Source organism: Thunnus thynnus, chromosome 1 (genome assembly GCF_963924715.1).
Source record: "Thunnus thynnus chromosome 1, fThuThy2.1, whole genome shotgun sequence".
NCBI lineage: Eukaryota > Metazoa > Chordata > Actinopteri > Scombriformes > Scombridae > Thunnus > Thunnus thynnus.
In genome coordinates this window covers 32733720-32755696 of record NC_089517.1, presented here as the reverse complement: position 1 = coordinate 32755696, position 21977 = coordinate 32733720, and the positions used below count along the sequence as shown (strand labels likewise).

Genomic DNA, 21977 nt, shown 5'->3' with positions numbered 1-21977 from the left:
AACCTAAAAATCTGGTGATTCCTTTTGTCTGCTGTGCTTCAGCTGTCATCTGACTTAAGGACACATGATGGCACCAGAGGGTTTTCTTTGGTCTTCCTCTTGGCTGCCCAGTGACGGAATAACTGCTTATAATATGTTTGTTTAAAGGGTTTAGTCCCAGAACACAGTCACCATTTTTGTAGTCTGGCATGGGTGTATTACTTTTCTTTTTGAATGTGATAGATCCTCCCTGGACACAGATGAAAGGCTCTGCTCTCTAAGAAATGCTAGGAGGGATTTTATTTCACACATGGAACTCCGAAAGTTGCCACTAAGAAAGTAACGCCTCCTTGTTGATTTTATAATCTGATGATTTACAGTATATGTGAGATTTGTATTTGTATTTTAGGACAATACGGTATGATTAACATTTTTTGAAAAGTCTGAGTTCTGCTCAATTTTTTGTCAGTTGTTTTGACTTGTATTCACTACTGTGAGGCTTATGAAATTCAAAATGACACCGAAAATACTAAAGCCATGGTGTTCTCTAAGACAGCTTGTATTAATGACTTGGTGATCATCAAATAATCGTACCACGTCTGCTCTGATTTCAGAAAAAAAGTTTCCTGAATGAGAAAAGGGTTAAAAATAACCAAGCTGGAAAAAAATCTTTACTAGACCACTGTGTGCTATTAGTTAGAGACCTCAGAGTGGGATTGTTATGACACATTTTAAGGAAATATTAGAAGAACACATCCGTCTCCAATGGCAATAATCAACTGCAAAACCGAGTTTGGTGCAAAGGTTGTGGGTGAAATGTTCAAATCTTTGGTGGGGCTACGAGTGAAACTTTTTTAAAACTTTTCTGCAAAATGCCAAATTTGTCATAAAACACTGAAAAACATTGACATCTTTAAACAATAATCTATAAAACAATACCAGTATTGAAACATTTGCTGAGGGTCCTGCCTAAGGAAAATGAAAGGTAAGGTTTATGGTTAATGGTTGTTATATTTGAAAAAAACAAAACAAAACAAAACAGAAATATTACATAATACTCACTGAAATAAGGGAGAAAATAGGAAAAAGGACACAGGCTCTGTTTTGTAGACCTTAAGCATAACTCGTGCTTATGGTTAAGTAAGGCTGTTCCTCGACAGACCCTGAAGTCTGACCTCCATGAGGGGGAACAGAGAGGAGGTCCTGTGTCTGTTTGGTATATTTAGGGCCTTTTTCAAATGTTGGTGAACCGATTTAATTTGAAACACTGTTATTAATTCAACAAGTGCTGATGTTACACATGTTGTAGCAGCATGCTGCCATGCATAATGTAAACAAAAATGATTTATCTCAACATGACATGCTTTTGGTACTTTCCCCTTCATTAGATAGCAAGTCATGTAGAGGCAGACAGGAAATATGAGGAGAGAGGAAGGTTAGAAAATGCAACAAAGGTCCTCAGCTGAGTTAAACCAGGGATGTTGAAGTCATGCGAGCACATTAACCGCTCAGCTATCAGGAAGCCACAATTATGTTTTAGTTTTTAAAACCAGTGAATTGATCCATGCTTAAACATGCTCTAGATTTCAACACAGTTTTCATACTAATAATAAATGTATTTATATGTACGTGTGATATGTATTTATTACAGGTGATAAAGTGAGTTTCTCAAAGGGACACTGTATGGCTTGCTCCAAGCACATCTTCTCAGCTGGTTCGGAAACTTGAACTTGTGGCCTTACAGTCACAAGCTTTCTACCCCTTCCTTCAGGCAGAGACTAAATAAAAATAATCAATGGATCAGTTATTATACTGGGCTTGTGTTAGGGATGAGGGCAACTCACATGTTGTGCTGCATTTGCCCAGCTGGTATCACCACTTTTAAAGATGGTGATCCCAGGTTTTATTTGATCATATCTCAGGTTTATTCTATTTTTATCATAATATTAATACAACACTAGTTACAGTACGTGAGACGTTTCAGACAAATTTAAAACATGCAGGTAAAGTCAGAATTACACACTGATACAAATGCAAACACAGTTACACACAATTTAAGACAACTGAACACACACACATATCAGATCATGGTCACTTTTGGGGACATTACATAGACTTACATTAATTTCCTGGAGACTAACCCTAACCATAACCACTACTTGCCTAACCCTAACCTTAACCTAACCTTAACCTAACGTGACTCTAACCTTAATCATCGACCCAAAAATCTGTTTTTTCCCACTTTATACCCAATTGGCCAAACCGTCCCCAATTAACTGGTCCTCAGTCTGAAATTTGTCCCCAAAAGTAGCCTATGACAGACCAGAGATACACACACACATAGAGGGCGGAGCTAAGCCTCTCGCTGCTCTGAGTTTGTCAGTTTCCTAAATATAGCGGGCGAGTATCTGTCTGTGTGTCTGCCTGCCTGAGACACTTTGACAAAAACTATCTTTATCTCCGGAGGCATCGGGAGGGCAGAGGGGTAAGTGGAGCAAACACATCTGTCTTTATACATGAGAAAGTCTATTTACTGTCTGTGCTGTGGAGGCTGACAAGCAGGGAGGAGGCAGCCGCTATATTGTCGCTAACATACTGTCAGTTGGACCGTTAGACAGACTGTAATACAGTACACGCTGTGTAAAGCTGTTTTTATGAATTTAGAGTCAAAAAGGCCCTGAACGTCTAGTTTCTGTTGAGAGTTTTGTGTTGTAGAAAGCGTCGTGTGTGTGTGTACAGTACATGTACATGTTGTGATGAGAGTCGTGATGGAGACCTTTATTAAACTTTGATTAACTCTGCATCGACTAGCCGCTACAAACTGTAGCTAGTTTCCACATTTCTACTTGAAACACTGTTGACATACAGTTTTAAAGGAATATTGATGTTTTAAAAACAAAGTGTAGAAGTCAGAGGTCACTTTTCAAAACATTTCCTTTTAACTCAAGTTATGTTCTCTATTAAACATATACAGTAGCAGTCAAGGTTTTGACTATAGAGGAACCAACAACATCAAACACCAGACCATCACCGCTCTTCACACTATAAAACCACTGTTGAATTTCATGTTCTGAATTGTAAATGCAGTCAGTTGTTGTCACATTGTGATGTGACTACCAATGTCTAGGCCAGTGGTCCTCAAACTTTTTCACATCAAGGACCCCTAAACTGACACAAAATAGACCAGCAACCCCCATCTGATAAGAATTTTGCTTTTAGATGTTTTACTACATAAAGTGTGTGAAACCTATGACTAAAATAGTCATACATTCTGTCATTGTGGTACTTATGGATGAATTATAGTGAAAATAAATTATTCCTATTCCTGCTGGGGACCCCTGGAACGCCCTCAAGGACCCCTGGGGGTCCCCGGACCGCACTCTGAGAACCACTAATCTACAGAATAGAGCCCATGCCCTTTTTTCTCCATTTTTGTAATATTTCTGTAGTATTTTTTTTTTTGAAATATAACAACCACTAATCACAAACACCACCTTTTCCTTAGGCAGGCCCTCATCAGTCAACAGTGGTATTATTTTATAGATTATTGTTTAAAGATTTAAAATGTTTTTCAGTGTTTTATATAATAGATTTGTCATTTTGCAGAAATTGTAAGCTGTTTAAAAATTAATTTTGGCAAAGAACAGTTTCACAAAAGTTTCACAAAACAAAAATGGCATTATGAAGAGAAAGAACAACAAAGTTAAATGTTCAAAAACACTATGCTTTTTGCTGTTTGCCTTGTCAGTACTTGTGCTGACGTCCCAAAAGTTCATTCATGAAGCAGACAGCTCTTCTAGATGAGGGACACCAGCATTGGTGCAGGAACTTGACCTAAGAACGGGCAGGTGAAGTGGGCAGAGGTTCCTGAACAAGTTCTGCTTCAAGGCAAATATGGTTTTAACATTTCTGAATGTTGTAAAAGGAAGCATGAGGATGGTCTCATTTGCTCACCAATACCTGGCAGGCTCTGAGGAAGTTCTCAAATACGTCAGTTAGTTTGGAAATGAATCGCTTTATTTATTCACCATCAACATTTCATGGCCTTTCTTCCTTGCATGTTCTCTCTGAGCTTCAAACACAATTCATTTACCAGGTGTCTCTGCCTGTCATAGTTGAACACAAATCCAGGTTTAAGAAAGTCCCATCAGAACGCCATGGGTGACATCACTGATGCAGGGTTAAAGTTGATTTTATAGTCTACACTGAGTCAGGCGTAGTGCATCAGGATTTTATTTTTACACTAATATTACAGCAACACTCTTTGAGAAATATGAGTAAATTGGAAAACCTGAGACTTGACTGGAATTTCTATCATGTCATTTCATAGGCGTGTATGGGAGTCTACTCCGCATATCATTCAAGTGCATAAGTCTATCATTTGGAGACCACACCATTTTTAACATCTGATTGGCAGGTAATGTGGGCTGCAGAAGAGACAGAAAATATCTTGCTCTGTAGTTCAGGCCTCTTTGGTGCCCCGCTGCCTCATCCCTGCTCTTTGTTTTCATATTTCATTAGCAGGGCTAGCAGCATGTAGCATCACCTTCAATTATCCTCCCTGTCAGCGGACCGACAGTGCCTGTCTGCTGGCTTTAGTGATTACAGGCTTCAGGGGACAGGTAATCAGGTCATGGTTAAACTGTCACCCTGTCAGACTGCTGAGACCACAGGGAGCATATGGGATGAAAGAGCTCGCCCATCTCCAGTCAGTTATCTCTTACCAGGCTTAGATGTACTGGATACTGTCTAGTCTGGAGCAAATGTACTTACATTTGTTACAGTATAATGTAGCGTGTTCACAATTCTTTTCCTTTACAGTTTAGTCCAGTAAGGACTGACTGTAAGGATAATGTGTTTCTGTAGTGAGCTAATAACACAGCCAGTGTTATTACATACTATATGGGGCCTTTGTTGTTGCCCATATACACTAACTCTAAAATGCTTAGGTTCAAATTATTCTCTTAATGGTACAGTGCAAGATATTTCAATTTCGCTGCCCGCCTGTCATTATGAACGTAATATTGTCATTATAAACATGTTACAGTGGCATGCTGACATTAGCATTTAGCTTAAAACACTGCTGTAGACTCTTAAGTTGGATTTCTAGTTGACACAAGGGGTTATCAGGAGTCCCCTGTGGTGTGTTGGTCTTAATTTATAGTTGAGTGTTGGATTTCACCTGTTGATATGACCACCCAGCAGGCCGTATCATGCTCTAATTGTGTTCACATTCTTTCGCTTGACTTTACTACACATACTTACAGAGTCTTGATATATTAACAATGGATCACATCAGGGGTCAACTGACATGTTTTTTTCAGGGCCGATACCAATTATTAATAATTAAGGAGAACAACAACCAATATTAAAAACTGTTATACATTTGCAGTCAAAATGAAAATCTTGGTGTCAAAATTTAGAACGCACAATTTTAACGCACGATTATGCTTAATTTATTGCAGCACAACAGCTTTGGAAAGCCTTTAGTTGGTTTTTATTATTTAGATGTTATATATCAATAAGATGTGATAGCAGGGAACCTTTCATTCAAAACTAGGCTACTTCATTGCTAATAATTATTATAGCTGAATATGTACAATAGCAATAGAAGTGACTATTCAACTCTGACAGCTGTACACCATCTGTGCAGTCCGTGTATGGATTAACAGGCCTTAGATGCAGTTCCATTACGTCTAAAGTCTCTAACAACAATCTTGCACCTCTCTAACAGTTACGAAACTGAGTCAGAGACAACTTCAAGACACACTTCAGTAACATTACTAGTAGTCGTGGGTTGAGACTGAGAGTATGACTGACCCTGGTAAGTGACGTGCAAGAAATAACGTTATAACCTAACGTTTTTTTTGCTGTAGTCAGGTGGCTAAATTATGGCTCAACAAATGAACTTGTTGATGTTCACTGTCGAATTCAAGTTGATCTACGAGACTACTACTGCTCCAATCTGCAGATGCTTCTCTGTGCCGTCTGTGGCACAGCAGCATGCACAGCCTTCAGTGCTGATTGGCTATTACTTGGTCAGATAGTGCTGTGGGCGGGACATTGCTCAAGACCACAGAGAGGCGGCTGCATCAGAGTTAAAGTAGCACATATCGGCAATCGGATAAAAAAAATAATGATTCCGATAGTCATAAAAATTCTGAATATCGGATCTGATAATTGGCCAGGCCGATAATTGGTCGACCCCTAGATCAAGTGACTACTTGTATGTAAAAGGACTTGCTCATAGTGATGAACCCACAGATAATTATCATGAATCTGCTATGTTCCCAAGCTCTATGGAGTGTTTTAGCATTTTTCAGCTCATTGTTTTGGTTTTCCGGCCCACAACTTTACTGATTTGGTTGACTCTCACTGCTCTCATCAGCGCTGTTATTTACACAAAATGTCAACTTTTCAAATACATCAATACACGTGGAAAAACTCTAGCAACAACCTTAGCGACCAAGGCCACAGAGAGGATGGTCGTTTATGGGCATGCTCGACGAGGGCGAGGTAGAGAAAATGGTTGCAAAGCATTCAGAGCAGGTTGAAGGCTGGGCTTTTGAGTTGCAGTTAGCATTTTGTTAAGCATACATAAAGCTCAAGTTTTGAAACTTTGAACATGTTTAACATAAATGTACGACATCATAGCAGTTTATAAATAACAGAAAATCACAAAAAGCATAATATGTCCCCTTTAAAAGAGATATAATTTGTCAGTGTTGTGTTTGCTTGTTTTTGCTGCTGCCAAGTGGCCAAAAATGTTGTCATTGGCGATTTAATCGCGATGTATAATTGCTATTCAGAAGTTTTAGGATAACTTTATTAGCTATCTGGACATTTTAGTAATTCTGAATTAAGAGTAAAACCCAGAAAAGATTGTCTTTTCGAATTCTTGACACACATAATCAAATTAGGATATTTGTTGAAGGTGCTGTAAAAGTTTTAAAGTTACAATACACAACATTCAGCCACTAGATGTCACACTGTAGCACCAACGTCTCAGACCAAAACAAATGTGTGTTGTTTACTCAATAAAGTTGGGGGGGAAAAAAGAAAACCGACAACTCATGAAACTCAGATCAAACTATCAAACTAGGCAGTACTGATCAAATATGGATCAAGAGTGCATTGCCTATTTCTCGCCTCAAATGTTTTCAGAAACATATTTTAGTGAACTGTTTAGCTGTAATTTGAGAATGTTTGTGATGTGGCTACAATCTTGGAAATGGACATGGAGGACACAGAGGGATTCACATGCACTAACATGCATGCGTGGCCGGTGCGGCTACCAAAACAAAGAACAGAGAAGCTCGGATAACAACACACACAGAGGGAGTGTGACTTCATTCACTGCTCAGGTCGCCATTACTCCACTATATCTTAACATAGCAAATAGTTGTTAGCTAACATCCACTGAGGCTCAGTGTCATTTATTGGACCTTTAAGGTACATGTCAGCTTTTATTATGTATTTCATTGAATACATATGAACTGCTGCTCATTGCACAATCTCGTGCATGGGTACATGCACATAGTGTTCTGATTGCTGTAAATCAGATTAGATGTATGTTTTAATGGTTTACATTTAATGGAACAAGACATCCCTTGATAGTTAGGTCAGCCTATTAAGAGAAGAAACTTTGTCATATTTGTATCAGTTAAAATATACAGGAATATACTGTGTCAGATGGTTTCTGTTATAGTTATAATGCTGGCCTAATTAGATTACAGTAATATCAGACTATAGTTCTGTATGTAAAAACCATTAACAAGATTCTGAGCATGTGAGTACCAGAAGATATTTAAACATGCATTAACAGAAATCTGATTCGGTCTGCTAAAGAGAAACAGGTCACCCTCCAGAAACTGTTTAATGTACTCCTCAATAGTTGGCTGGATGTTTGATATTGTTTTATGAGAATGACAAACAAAAATTCACTTGTACCTCATGTAATCTGGCTGGAAAATTTTCCGTAATCTTTGCCCATTTTATGAAATGCATTTTATTCTTTTTTCAAGAGAAATGTGATTACATGAGTATGAATTTGATGCATACCATTTGGTGATGGTGAGTGTGTTAGGTTTGTTTTTTGGCACTTGTGTTACTGATAGGGCTGAGAGGTTTACAGAATCACTCTCAAGACCTGACTTTAGCACATCATTTCAATAATAGAAGTGATTAACGTCAGTAAACCTCATTTTGGCTGGAGGGTGATAGAAGTTTAGATTAATGGCTTGGTTTGGCTTGTGAAATGTATAAAAAGTGAAAAGAGTAAAGAAGTTCAGACACCGCAGAATAAGAAAATGAAGAGTAGAAAAACAAACATCTGTGAATTGTCCTCTGCTCTTAAACCAGAACCCATCAAGGTCTCAGCAACATCTGTGTAGAAATGGTAATGGTTGACATTGATGATTTTAGCCATAGGAAGAAGATGTGCATTTAAAAGTATTTGCTGTCAGATGAGCATACCAGACAAACACCAACATAATCAAAACACAATACTTGGCTCTATAGTTTATCACCTGGGTCATTTCTGTGAATATGCAGCTGAAGATTTTAGATTTTAGTGCCTGTACAAGAGAACAACTGCCAGCTCACATCGTGTTTGAATCAAACGGCAACTACCATGGCTTGAGGCTGAAGCCAATGCGGAAGTACTGCTAGATGCTGGCTCCAAAAAAAATTTCTGGCTCCAATTGAATCTCTCTTTGAATCCTTCTTTTTCATTTGTCTCCAAGGCTTGTAAACCAACATTTATCATCCGTGTTAGGAGATTACTGTGTCTCTCTCTTTTGGCTTGCCACAGATAGATACTTCTTTTTTACATCTGGTGCGGATGATTGTGTCATTGCAAATGTTAAGATACACACCAGCTACCAAACAAGCACATTATTCATTACTCACATTATGCTGTTTTTAATATTTATAACTAAACAAATGGTTGGAAATTTCTCAGTGCAATGGGTCTGGTTTGAACAGGTTTTATTTGCATTGTCACTAAGAGAGACAACAAGAACAAACAGTAAATGTGTTGCTGTGTTGGACATCATACCATGCTAAAACATAAGATATCAATTATATTTTACAGAAGTAAAATTAACCATTGAGACCATAATGTATTATGAAAAAATACTTCTAGGAACAAGCTTTCTAAATACAATCTTATGCAGACTGTGAATATCATTTGAAGCCAGTATGTACCTGCCATTAATGTAACTGCATCTTCAGGCACTTTCACACTGGCTTCAGCTTTCAGCCACAGTGGCGCTGCTTGATTCAGCAATTATTCTGGTGTTTGCTGCTCATGCTCACTATCCATTACCCACTGCTCATTACACACCATGCTCAGTTTAAGAAAAATTTTTACAGCTGCATATACTGCAGTGTTGTATCAGTTAGTGACAGAGAGTAGTAGAAAAAGGTGATTATTTCTTACAAGAAGTGAGAAAAGATGTGGCATTTTCGGACACATGGATATTGTGGAAATAAAACCTGTGACCAATTACATGACAGTCTTTAACCACTTGTGCACACTGTCAGTTAGTTTCCTTTGTGCGGTTGTGCGGAGTCCATGTGTTCCCCAGTGGTATTTCCTTCCCCTCCTAGTTTCCCTAATGATAGAATATTTGGAGCCTTGTGGTAAACAGAAATAGCAACACTTCTGAGGGACAGGCTTCTCTTTTTGCACCACACACGCTGAAGAAATAGAGGCCGTACTGTGTGTGTGTGTGTGTGTGTTTTTTATTGAGAGGCTATTTTGAGTCCTCCATGACTGACTGACTGACTGACTTCATTTTTTCTAGTCAATTACATGGCCTGCTTTAGCGGACCCAAGCTAATGCAGGCTGCTCCTGTGTGGACTAATGCATTTCTTATCCACTTTGATTAGCTGTGGCGATGCCTGGCTAAGCCAATGACACGCTGTATCACACACAGAAGAGAAGATGAGAGGTTTAGCTGACTCTTCATGCTGTGGAGGCCCGTTGTGTGCTTGTTACCTGTCTGTGCGGATGCTAACATCCAGATTGATGTGATTATGGAACAGCGAAGGCTCATTTTGGTCCTGTCTACTGCACTTAAATCTTCACATTAAAAGTTTTTATAACCCACATGGAATATCCCTCTCTCGTCTGTTCTGAGATTACATGGACATCATATTTGTTATGGAAAAATGATTGTTGTTTTTTAGCTGATTTGATGGCTTCATTCATTACAGATGGTCTTCACACAAACAGTGTCTATTCTCAACGGTAGAAGTGCTCTTATAAGGGGTGAATTACTGATCTAATGTGATCTCTACAATAACAGAACTTCATCATCACTTTCCACCTCTTTTCACTCCTCCTTTTCACTGGCCACTTTTCACCTGAGCATGACGTGGAGAAATGAATAAATGTACTTGTTACTTTTTTCTTTCAGAATCTTAGAGCTAGAAGAGGAACTGCTGTCTGTAATATCATCTCATCTGGATCCATCTTTCAAATTAGAGGTTGAAGAGGAGTTCCCTCTCCTGTTACACAACACACAAAACGTTTTCAGGTAATGCAGAAAACAACTTTATAAAATCATCAAATACTTTTTTTGATTTCTTGCCACAGCTGTTACACACTTCAACCCAACTAGCCTGTTTGTCATCCAATGCCAAAACAGTTTTATTAATGGGTCTTTGTTTCTGGCTATACTCGGGTCATATCATTTGTTTTTGGCTAATAATCACATCTATTTATTTGGGTTTTAATGAAATAAAACCATTGATTTTAATGTTATAAAACCACAATGCAACTGTGGTTCTGATTCAAATTACTTGCAGACAGTGTTCAGGGGTCAGGGGAAATATAAAATATGTGTTTATGTGTATATTAATATGGAAGTAATATTGAAATCATGTTTATTGTCTTGAGCAATACCTTCTGGTGATGACTTTGGTTCCTCTCCTCTCCTCTCCTCTTCTCTCCTCTCCTCTACTCTCCTCTTCTCTCCTCTCCTCTACTCTCACTACGGTTTCTGGAAAAGCTTCTAATCTATTGGACTTGCGAACTCTTCCTGCAGGGTCGCCCCCAGTAATCAGGCCTGAGTTGCTCTTTCCAAACCAGCCAAACCTCTGGCTGCCTGCCACCTGACCGCCGGGCCACACACCCGCACCTTTGATGCTAAATATGCCGCAGAGGAGCTCAGAAATTATGCTCAATAAATACAGGAATCAAATAAAACAATTTCCAAATATTAGCCCTGCAATCTACTTTCCTGCAGTCACATAAAACTGCCTTTGTTGCTCACAGTAAATAGGTTTCCCTCTGCTCTGCCAACTTAAACAGTGTGTTGGGTCAATGGCAGCGTGGCTTGGCTTAATTAAAGTCAGTGTTGATTTGCAGAGACACGGTCCAGACCAGAGAGGGGTTTGGGTCTGCTCAGAGTCCGGACACTGTTCTTAATGGTGCCAAGACTATTAATGCTGGCCGTGCATGAAGACGCTCTCACTCCATGCTGAGTTGAGGACTATGTAATACCAGTACTGTAACCTCCACACACTATGTTTAATGGTATGTTTAACTTAAAGCACATTTGAGTTTGTGAGCTAATCCAATTATAAACTGCTATAAAAATCTCCAGGTCATTAATCTTACTTTTAGGACGGCTGCAAACTCCCAAACTTTTCAAGGCTTCCAAAGTCAGTGTGCAGGTCCCCACAGTTATTGTTAAAAGGATAATTCTGGTTCATTTTTATTATGGGTCTTATTTTTATAGTCAATATAAAGTATACAATATGTTTATTGTATAGTTTGGTGATTTCTAGAATTGCAGTTTATTTACGAAAAAAAGTCAGAGTTTACCACTGACAAGAGTGATAATCTATATCAGAATAAACTGTGACATTTACCTTAGTAAAAGTAAGATTCTCTAATGCACAGCATGTGTGTAGGAGAAAGAAGTAATGTAGAAGATGACACTTAACTCCCACACTGAGTTGAAAAGAGCAAAAAGCAATGTTTGACAAAGGTCTACGACCAAAACCTTGCTTCTGTTCTACCTCAGAAACAATGAATTAAACAATAACTCCTTTTACATATAGTATATGCATAAATACATGATATTTTTGTTTTGGGTCACTTTTGCTGTTTGTCCTGATTTATTACAGTATGACCTGTTAAATATTCTACAGTAGACCAGACTGTTGGCTGATTGTTTGGTTAAACCTCTGATTAACTGTCATTGTTGTTGCTCGTTTCAGCTCATTTATATGGAATTCAGACAGTTCATTTGTTGAAACTCTTACAATAATAATGAATAAGGTTATTGTGTTGATAAATAACATATAATCCTATATACCTATATGACAAATGAATAAAAGAGAAAATGTGATATTAACTTCCAACAGAAGCACCCAGTGTGATCTCACACTCTTAACAGCATGAATTTGTGGCTTTCAGCAAATACACCCTAATCTCAGGTGACCCAGACACTGATTAGACAATTCAAACTGAAATCTTTCTAGTCAGTAATTTAGTTAAAGATAAATAAGTATAGACACCATGTATGGACTACCAGCTGCTAAAATGCTAACAAATTCAGAGGTTATACAAACATTCACCAAGGAAAGGAAGTTTATAATCCAGTTATACTGTGATTCAAAAAATTGTGCTCATATTTAAGTTTCATTAAAGTAGAAACCTATCTGTTGAATTTCAAACGTTTCACCCCTGTAGGCTTCAATAGTGGCTAAAAGTTTGTAGATTCCTTCTTCTCTGAGGACAGCAGCTGTGGTCAGTTTGAGCTCCTTTATGTTACAATGTATTCCAATGGTAACCATTTTTCACAGTAAAAAATCCAAACAAAATGTTGCTTAAATCATCAGACATGATCCTGTATGTTGTTTTGCATGTTGGCGTGTCTGCTTCTTACGCTTCCCTTGATCCTTCAATCATTGTCTCAAACACTACACATGGATTTCCATGAAGATTTAAAACTGGTCTATGTTAAAGTAGCACCAAGCTTCAAATACAAGTTTCCACCATTTGAAAGGTACATCGAAGCTTTATCATTCTAATTGTGTTATTCATCCTCATACCTCTACTTACAGAACACCTAAAATACAAATAAAAAAATCTTTAGTGGCACACTCCTTTCATGGTATGCTTGTCTGAAATGCCTCTTACAAGAAGAAACTTTAGTTACTTCTGCATACACCACTGGTGTGACACTGATACAGGGGGATGCATGTGGAAGGACTTGTTTAATGGCTCCAACTGAACTCTACTTGTCCTGTACATATACCAACTTGAAAAAGAGTCCACTGTTTACCCAGTAATCTCGGAGAGAGAGACTGGTAGTGGAGTGTGTGTGTGTGTGTGTGTGTGTGTGTGTGTGTAAGGGGGGTAGGAGATTGCCTAGAGGACCCTGAGGATAGAGGCCTCAGATCTACTTACCATTGCTTCACAACATTAAAAGGAAGATATTACTTTGCTGAAAGCACAGAATTTCAATGAGAGCAGGAACAAACACAAATGTTAAAGAATTCATTATAATATCATTTAGTAGATCAAAAGATTGGGCTCAGGCTACAGATACTTCTCAGTGATCGAGTTATGTGGTTCTGCAAACTTATCCGCATTGAGGGCAGAGCAGGAGAGAGAAGAGAAGATTGGTTGTGTAGATCTACAGTATATATATATATATATATATATATATATATATATATATATATATATATATGTGGTGTTTGTCACTGTACTGTATGATTGGAGAGCACTTTCTGATTTTATTGATATTAAGACATCTATCACCTTAGTCTGTGGCATTGCTTTCAAGACACTTTTGTTCTGGAGAGAAATGGTCCCAATGTGGAGTGTAGGGCTCCCCTGGAGTCCAGTAGAGCTCCAGTCTCAAACTGTGGGGAGGGCCTCCCTGGGGTGCTAGGAGGCATTGCACGGGGGTGCACATGACCAGGGTGAAAAATGTGGAGTAGAACTTAAGTCAGATGAATCTTTTTATGTCTGACCAATAAACAAACAAGAGTGCTTTCATGCTAACAACAGAGTTGTGAAGTGTTTAGTGTTTTTAGCCAATCTGTATTTGCCTGTTCAAAATTTTCTTTTAATGATATCCTCAATATTACTTAACAGAGAAACATATGACTCTCCTGGATAATGCAACAATCCTATAAGTTTGAATTGTTTAATTTTGTTTCTGAGAATGTTTTTTTCATTTGTTTGGCAAGGCGGACACCTCTAAATACTCTACTGTTATGAAGAAGAAGTGAGTCATAGGTGTGAATCAGAGCTGTAACGAATTCAAAACACTTTGTTGTTGCAGTTGTGAACAACACACAATGCCACAGCTGTTCAGTTCATATAAAATTGACACAAAATCCAAAAGTGAATCGATTTAAACTCAGATTCTTTTGTCAGTTTTCTCAACACCGTAATCTGTAGCAGAATAACAGAATTTTAAGCTTTGTGATAGGATGTTTCTTGCTGAAATGCACCTTGGGAGTCGTATGTATGAAAGACTGTTTGGGGGTCTTTGACATGAAATTGAGTGAGACCAGTTGTGGTTGGACATTTTTTCATTTTATTGGCCCAGCAGAGCTGCGGTCTCTCTTGCCTGTTAGTAATATACTGTACATGTTGCATGATTACAGTTTGGAAATTAGACATTTAACCAAGACTGTGTCACTTCAGTCCCAGCTCACTTCACCTCAGTATCACAGCTGACATTGTAGCTTGGCAAGGAAACATTACCCTAGCAGACAGCAAAAAACTACACATTGTGTCAGTATTGAAGGTTCAGCTGAAGACCAATTAGCGTTTTTATGAAAAGAACAGAGTGTAGAAGGGGAACCATATTTTACTGGGCAGCTTGGGTTTCAATCTGTGTTGCAGGCATGACATCAGTGTCTCTGTGTTGAGACAGGAAAATCTTATCCCACTGCCACTGTCATAAAAGCAACACAATAATGAAATGACATCACAGTGGGCCAGTAATTAAATGAACAGACTGCTGTCTTGGAGTTTTTACTAGGCTGGGAGATTGTGAGTAACAGTGCAGCACACAGGAGAACAGGGTGTCAGTGAATGCAGATCCACAGATGTCACAAGGTGGTTATTTGAGTGTAAAATTCACACATTTATGATTGTGTTTTTTTGTCAGAACACATGATTTACTTCTTCTCTTGTCATCATGCCTTGACATAAACATATACACAATCATAGCCTTTTCTGTTCTGTCATCTCTCTCCGTTACTGGCTTGTACTAAACACAGTAACACAGTTTTCTGACTGACTTGGGGAGTTGGTTGGTATGGCAGATGACAGTTTAAGCCATCTAATCTGCCTGGCATTAAATGGCTGGGCTGCTGGTGGAGGGAGATGAGTTTAATTATTACATTTCAGGAAAAAACTCATTAGCTCAGTGACCTGCAGAGCAGCAGGGGCCAGCGTCGATATTCAGGCTGCATGATACCAGAGGCTAGCCTGTCTGACTCTGGATGATGAATTAATCACAGTTCGTGCCCGGCAGCAGACAACAGCAGTACTTGGTTTCCTTGTTCCTGTCTTGCTATGAAACCTATGTTCCTGTCTTAATAAGCTAAAGAGGAAAAGGGTGAAGTGGTATATTCACTGAAAGGTTTTGTCATTGGACAGATTCACAAGGAGACTCATTTGCAGCCGTTGTTGCTGGTAGTGACATGCGTATTAACTTCTGCTTATTCAAAGACTGTGCATTGTGCCAGAGCATCATTTGCATAAGGAAATGCTAATTTAATCGCTGGTTCTTTTAAGTAGCTTCAACTGCATTATGTTTTTACATAAATTGTCATTCGCTTCCCCTACATCAAAGAAAACTCATATTCAGAACTTGGCATGTGGGGAGGGTCAGCGCATTGAGTGCTACTGTAAACAGGGAAGTGTTAAACACTACAGCCAGTAAACAAGCCTGATCTCACTCCGCCTCCCTCAGGGAGCAGGTCCACCACGTAGCCCGCCTGTTTATCATGTATAAGTTCCCCTAAGAACTTTTATAAAAACTCCATTTATAAGAACTTCAAAGAATGTCCGTGCTTGCCGCGGGGTGAAGAAGAATCTTCTATCAGTCCGCCTCGTTTTGCCTTGAGCAAGAGAGCCTCTCTTTCCCTGCTGATGGATACGATGCAAATAAGCTGCTATAGGATGAAGGAAGTAGAGGAGAGTAAGGAGATGAGCAAAGCTGCAGGGAAGGTAAAGATACGAAGAAGGAATGTAATCTGTGTCATCAGTCTTGAACACTTTTGCAAACAGCGTTGAAACAAAAACTCTTTCATCTTCCAGGAACTGACCATAAATCTCACCATGATTGTGTCCACACTGACAATCATGGTGACAATCATCAGCTCCATAATCTTCCGAACCAAAATGATGTTCACTCTTGCATGTACTGGAGACAGTGGTTTCTTTATTCTACTGGTGGCAGAAGACTGGTGGTGAATGCTGGGTAGAATCAACTTGAAGCCGCATTGATCCACTGCTGGAGTGACTGGAGCAGAGGTCACAATGGGGTCAACACAATTAGAGATGAACCCATGGTCATTAATGAGGAGGAGGGATGAAAGGGTTGCCAATTACTCTGCGCTGCTTTGTACTGAAAACAACCTGGTGCTGTTAAGACCCAGCATGATTAACCTTCAACAGCTCTGACTTTGTTTATTCTTTACATGAGAAGATACTTAAAGCGGCTGTTAATTAGTGCTTATGATGTTGTAACAGTCTTTTAGAATTTGCTGTTATTTAAGTTTTATTGTTGACCCCGTTTATTGGGCTCAACAGGCCAGTGTCAGAGGCGCCCTGCCGTATTTTCTTGCAGACTGGATTCTAAAACAGGCAGTGCATGGTATTTGTATGTGTATTGTACGGATTTGGAGGGTAACTGAAAGAATGTCAAGCCATTATCCGAAGAACAAGTGGAAGAATATTTTCCTGAGTGTTTGAAAGGTTAAAGGTAACACTTTAACAATTAGCGCAAGTTGAACAAACCTCACTATGTGTTAAAGTCTTGAAAAGCTAATTAGGACAACTTCAGTCAGTGTTTTTTATTGCTTCAAAAAAGTTTGAAACTGTTACAACTTTTTAACACACTGATTTTAACTAATTAGGTTATTCCAGCAGTTTCCTCTGTATCACTTAAAAGCAGCATGCTTTGCCTTGATTTCTCTAAAAGAAGACAGAGGAGGAGAAAGGAGTAGCTCTACATTTTGTGAAATACGCTCATTCACTTTCTTGTAGAAAGTTAGATGAGAGGATCAGTACCACTCTGTCTGTATGCTAAATATGAAGCTGGAGCCAGCAGCCAGTTAGTTTAGCTTAGCTTAGCTAAGTACTAAGACTTGAAGAAGGGAGAAAGCTGAACGCAGGTAAGAAAATTCTACCCGCACCTCTAAATCTGACTCTGAAAACTGGAGTGAAATTGATTTTATATCCCTAGACAGAGCCAGGCTAGCTGTTTCCCACTGCTTCTAGTCTTTATGTTAAGCTAAGCTAAGCATGGTTATGACTTCATATTTAATGGACAGATATGAGAGTGAAAAGAAGCAAATTATTTTCCAAAATGTTGAATAATTCCCTTAAATGCTGCAAATGTTTAAATTTAATCAAAGTGAATCCTCAGGGATCGCAGTGTTTCCCCTGCGTATATTCATTCAAGAGCAGTGCAGCACTGCTGCTAAATGATAAACGCCACAGCTGAAATTTCACATCGTACATAATAATCACAACAAACGCAAACCACTTCCTCTGCCTTGAGCAGCTGACTGGAGCTAGCGATGAGCTAATGGGAATTGCTATCTGTGTAGGTGTTTGACTGAGGGTGGGGCTCATCTCCCCCCTCCCTCTACCAGTGGTAACAGGCAGTGAATCACATCAGCAGCAGAGGGAGGAGGAACGGATGACTGACTGATGCTGAATGATGTTTAAGTTCTTCAGTCCTAAACTTGATTCAGTATTTTGATGTCAGGAATATTATTTATTTTATTGACATTTTAGATTTGTTTCCAGTGAGATATTATTGAGTTTATATGGTAACTTTGCTGTCATAAACATTACTGTTGCTGCTCTAGAAACAATATTTAGTTATATTAAAAATATAAATCAATTTTAATCCTGTTCTGAAGTAGGATTACTTTAGGACATAGCGCTTACTTTATCAGTGAGCATATTTGTTTCTCGTTTCTTCCTGTCTGAGTGTACTGTGAAAAACTACAACCTGTGTTGTTTTTTTATAGCTAAATACTGTAATGATAATGGTCCAAAATGATGTGCACATACATAGTTTTTAGTCAAAAACATCAAATTTTCTTGGGTGAGAACCACCAAACCCCCCCCCCCGACTTTGCTGAGGCATTTCATTCTTTGACGTTTATTACAACTATAGCTATCTTGGCCTCCAGAGGCCTTTTGGTGTCAAAAGCTCCTGTATATTAAAACACACATGACTCTATGAATACCAATAAACCTATCTGAAACAGTTCTAAGGTAGTTTGAAGTCATGTCACTTCTGGTGTGTGCAAATAGAGGTCCTGGCGTCATGGGCTGTGTGGGCGCACAACAGCACCGCTGCTGAAAAATATCCTGGGGGAAACACTGGATAGGGGGGCGGGTTTGTTGGCACACTGTGCTCCATATCTTCATGAGACATTATCTCATCATCTTACCACTTCATCTGTGTGTTGCCCCATCTTTCCTTCTTTTGCTCACAAACCAAAATAAAAACTACATAGCGCCAACATTGTATTTTTTATGGTTATGCTTTTTACTCCAGTTACTAAAAGGTAATTGTTGTCCATAACATATAGCAGAACCTCTAGGAATGATTTGTTCTGTGGGACAGAAGTGACGTCTGAATCTTTGACTTCTTGTGTATTGGTTACTTGTTGGTGACGTGTACAGTAAGAACTCAAGTTTATTCTGCTTTTTTGGTCACTATAAGTCAGACAGACTTATAGTGACCAAAGACATTACATTTTTTCTCTGCTGAGTGAGAAAAATGTTGATGCTGATGTGTGTGGGTGGTGGTGGTTGGGAGGGGGAATTCATCTTTCATCACCAGAGAGACAGGTCATGAAACAGGAAGTACTGTCATTGTTAGAGTGAACAGGAAGCTGACTTTCTGGAGAAGTTTTACTTTGTTAAACCATGTCTAATACTGCTGTAATCATTCTGTGGTAATGAATATTTTCTGTGGTTTGACCACATGCTGATTTTATCTTTAAGTTAAATCCCCTGCATTTAATGCATTGGGGAAAAAATGTATTAAGAGGAACTGGGTCAGTATATCAATCAATTATATAGTCACAACTGTAGTTTAAAATTAAGGAATTATTTTAAAGGAATACGTTGACATTTTGGGAAAATTAGCGAGATGAAAATACCAATATACTACGCTCTCTATTTTCCCTAAAAATTAAGCTCCAGCTTATATTAAAGACTGGAAAAGGGGGAAAAAGATGAAAAGATGGATTCAGCTTCATATTTAACACACAAGTATGAGAGTGGTATTAGTCTTCTCAAGTAAGTCTTTACAAGAAAGTGAATAAACATATTTCACACAACTTGGGCTCTTCCTTTAAACCTACCACAAACATGTTCATGTTAGCGAAATACTTAGTGTGCATAGATTTCACTTTCTCAAATTGTAAATATCTTTAAAGGACCAGTGTGTAGGATTTAGTGGCATCTAGCGGTGAGCTTGCAGATTGCAACCAACTGAATACCCCTTCCCCTCCCCTTCCAAGCATGTAGGAGAACCTACAGTGGCCACAAAACTCGCGAAAAACATGAAAGGCCCTCTCTAGAGCTAGTGTTTGGTTTGTCTGTTCAGGGCTGCTGTAGAAACATGGTGGTGCGACATGGCAGCCTACATGGAAGAGGACGCACTCCCTATGTAGATATAAAGGGCTAATGCTAAGGTAACAAAAACACAACGGTACTTATTTTCATGGGATTATACACTAATTAAAACATACTTATGAATATTATATTACATTTCTGCCAATATTCCTGCCAATAGATCCCCCTAAATCTTACACACTGGTCCTGTAAGTGGAGGTAAAACATTGCAAAGCATTTATTGATTAAGTCATCAGAAATACTGTTTTTTAGCAAACAGCGAAAAAACCATGTTCTGCTCTCCATGCAGTTGTGTACAAAGTACAGTGTAGTTTATGTGCAGAAAAGTGTTAGATGGAAACTCCATTAGGCTCCATTTACCAAAACAACAATAAGTGACATTCTGCTATTGTATAGGCATAACAGATATAAAGTCCTGTACAATCCAACCTTGGAAAAGTGTGTTTCACACTCTCACAAAGCATGGTCACGCTTCCAAAGATCCACAGGAATTGGATTTCATGGGTGAGATAAAGAGGAGAGCGTTTGGCTGCGAGGTTCGCTCCGAGGGCTTAGCACTTCTTGTTAAGGATACATCCAGAGAGGGGGTGTATTTTGAAGTTAAAGTGAAGCATGAGAAGTCAGAGCAAGTATAGATTAGAAAACCACAGTTGTGTTTCATAGATGTTTGATACATTTACAAGCTTTGGAAACAAAACAATTATAGAAAGTGTACTTGTGAAATGATATATGTCCAGTAAATGGATCAAATTGATATTGTGTAAAAACCTGAATCCATTCTTTACAACTGTTATGATTTTATAAACTAAAAGACAAAACTTAATTATGCAAAAATATAAAGAGACTCAAGAAGATTGGATCTGTGATCATATGATTTAGTCAGAATACTTTCATACTGTATTATACTAGGTGTGATTTTTTGATTTTGAATGTCTCATTTTGGAATGAGATGATAGTGCACACGTAGCTCAGCACTGTAGATGTTTGTGTGAGCACTGGCTGCTGCAGCCTGGGTTAAATTGATTTTCACATCAGGCAGTTAGAGTTTCTGCCATAGTAACATATTACATCTGCATTGATCAGGACAGCTTGTCTGGGAAGCACATGTACGAAAGATGTAGAACAGGCTCCGTTGTTGCTCCACAGACTGTTGCAGTCTGCAGCACGGATTAAGTGTTACAAAAATGTAAATAAACAGTTGGTAAATTTGTATTTTATTTTCATTGTCTATATTTTGCATATAAGCCTATATACTAGATACTGTCTATAGTATCACTCTGGACAACCAGTGATAACCAGAACAAACCATTACTGTGTTGGTTTCCCTTTTCAATTATATATTATTTTGGAAACCATTATTCAATCTAGTCACAAAGAGCCAAAACTGTATATTATTAAGTAAACATGTGCAATACTGTGAAACAATTCTTACTCCACAAAGTGAAAAACAAACAGCAGAATTACCATTTCAACATAAAGTAAGACACAGAAGGTATTATTTCTATTACAGTATTTCACTAGATATTGTAATGTGACACCAAACACTGAAGATGTCACACTCTTACAGTTTAACAGTATTATCCAACAGAAAGACTACTGTTAAAAACCTCAAGATCTAAAGATAAGATATCTTCGACACAGTATTAAAAACAAAATTATACGACTTAAACCAAATTCCCACATGTGTGTGTTAATGTGTGTGTGTAACCTCACATTTCTCTCAGCAGTCATAAGAGATGTTGTGGCACCAGAGGCCTTAATGTTAAAAAACATTGTAGCAGTCGTTGCTGTACCAGTTGTCCATACTGGCATAAGAAGGGGTAGTTTTGATTTAATTTCAGTTATTATATAAGTGTTTAAATCGATTGCTGCTGTAGCCAGAGAGATTTTATTTAGTTTTTAGTTTTTATGCATTATTATCAATCCATCAATGCAACGCCCGATTGGTTAAACCCAAATCATGTATGTTAGAGATGTGCTAAGAAAGTGCTTTCTGCTTTTTCAAGGGCTTTTCTAACTAAACCAGAGCACTTCTACAAGGATTCAGGTTTGATTGGATTTGAACTTACCATTTAAAATAAACCACTGCTCAAGACCACAGACAACAGAGAATAAGAG

The 21977-nt window shown here is 38.4% G+C and overlaps 1 protein-coding gene across 1 annotated transcript in view; it reads left to right on the top strand.

Moving 5' to 3' along the window:
• Positions 1-2337: 2337 nt before the first annotated feature.
• The window catches only part of LOC137187113 (myocyte-specific enhancer factor 2A-like), a 47163-nt gene continuing 27523 nt past the window's right edge, over positions 2338-21977 (top strand). Inside the window, exons 1-2 of the mRNA XM_067595951.1 lie at positions 2338-2464; positions 10405-10524. The gene's annotated coding sequence lies outside the window, so the exon portion shown is untranslated. The remainder of the gene's footprint in view (positions 2465-10404; positions 10525-21977) is intronic.